General features: G+C 48.7%; 1 pseudogene; it reads right to left on the bottom strand.

Moving 5' to 3' along the window:
- Window positions 1–639: 639 nt before the first annotated feature.
- Window positions 640–758, bottom strand: LOC145390069 (5S ribosomal RNA; annotated as a pseudogene).
- Window positions 759–1,865: the final 1,107 nt, after the last annotated feature.

Below are 1,865 nucleotides of genomic sequence, written 5' to 3'. Positions count from 1 at the left end.
GATGGAGGGGAAAGTTTGGTGGGTAGGCAGGGAAGGAGAGAGAGAAAAGAGAGTTAGAGGAGGAGTGAAGGGGGAGGAAAGTGATGTGGGTTGTAGGTAAGGAGGGGAAGGAAGGTAGAGTTAGGTGGGTGGGTAAGAAAGGAAGAGGAGGATGTCAGGTAAGTAGGGGAGGAGGGGAAGGAAAGTTAAGTTGGGAAAGTAGGAGGGAGGAAAGCCAAATATGAGTGGATAGGTGAGAGAGAGAGAGAGAGAGAGAGAGAGAGAGAGAGAGAGAGAGAGAGAGAGGAAAATGTGTATGGAGAAGGGAGAAGGGCTGAGAAAGTATAAAGAAGGAAGGATGAGGGAATGACAGCGAAATCCATCCAGACTAAACACCAAATCCCTACTGACCTAATCCCTATTGACACCTCTGAGCCTAATCCCTTAATATGTAATCCTCGGGTCGTGTATGTTTTAATCCTGGCTAATCCATGAGAAGTATGTTAATCTGAGGTATAATCAGGATACACCCAGCTGTTTTCATTCATTCATTCATTGCCAGACGCCATGTATCCCAGACAGGGTGGCCAATGGCTTAGAGTTAATTGTTTTACAGGGAGGGGCACTAATCCTCCACCAACCCCACTTGACACGAAGGGATGCCAACAGCATCTGGTGTTCCCAGGCGGTCACCCATCCAAGTACTAACCAGACCCAACGTTGCTTAACTTCGCTGATCGGACGGGAAGCGGTGTACTCAACGTGGTATGAAGGAAAAATTATAGTGTTGCGTCGTGGTGCTCTTATGCGGCAGGGATAGGCAGGTGGGGAGACGGGTAGGTAGATGGTGAGGCAAGGATAGATAGATGGTGAGGAAGGGATAGGTAGATGGTGAGGAAGGGATAGACAGATGGTGAGGAATGGATAGGTAGATGGTGAGGAAGGGATAGGTAGATGGTGAGGAAGGGATAGGTAGATGGTGAGGAAGGGATAGGTAGATGGTGAGGAAGAGATAGGTAGATGGTGAGGAAGGGATAGGTAGATGGTGAGGAAGGGATAGGTAGATGGTGAGGAAGGGATAGGTAGATGGTGAGGAAGGGATAGGTAGATGGTGAGGAAGGGATAGACAGATGGTGAGACAGGGTTCGACAGATGCTGAAGCATTGATTGATAGATGGTGAGGCAGGGATAGGCATATGATGAGACAAGGATGGGTAAATGTTGAGGCATTAATAGAGAGATGGTTTGGCAGGGATAGGTAGATGGTTAGGCAGGTAGGAGAAACGTGGGAGGACAGACAACATGATAGGCAGGGTGAGGGTGTAGATAGCGAGTAAATCAGATTTGAGAGGCTGGAGGTAGGCAGAGAGGAGGCAGAGGAAAGAGAGAAGGTAGGAAGAGAGGCAGAGGAAAGAATGAGATAGTTAGAGAGGCAGGAGTGAGGAAAATGATACTAAGAAGATAGGCAGAGGCATGGGAGAGGCAGAAGAAATGCAGGAAGGTAGGCTGAGAGGCAGGACAGTGACAGAGGAAAGGAAGAAGGTAGTCAGGAGAAAGGCAGGAGGTAGGCAGAGACTTGGAATAGGGTGGAAGGAAGCAGGAGGCAGAAAAGGAAGCAAGAAGGTAGGCAGAAAAGTGGAGGAGAGGAACGGTTTGGGTAGAGAGGAAAGAGGCAGGAAGAGGATAATAGAGGGTGGGTAAGAGGTACAAGAGGTGGGTAGAGAGGAAGGAGAAAGACTTGAAAGACACAGAGGAAGGTTGGAAGAGAGAGGAGAGAGGCAGAGGATGTTAAGAAGGCAGGCATCAAACCATACCAATTTAGTAGACTCCACATACCTTCTTAGTCGCCTAGGCAACCGTGAGTTAGGCAGGAGATGCGAGATTGA

This window comes from Coenobita brevimanus, unplaced genomic scaffold (genome assembly GCF_032717465.1).
Source record: "Coenobita brevimanus isolate Jiangsu-jjx unplaced genomic scaffold, ASM3271746v2 jjx.HiC_scaffold_2788, whole genome shotgun sequence".
NCBI classification, from domain to species: domain Eukaryota; kingdom Metazoa; phylum Arthropoda; class Malacostraca; order Decapoda; family Coenobitidae; genus Coenobita; species Coenobita brevimanus.
The sequence above is the reverse complement of the archived record's forward strand: the minus strand, read 5'-3'. Positions and strand labels throughout refer to the sequence as shown.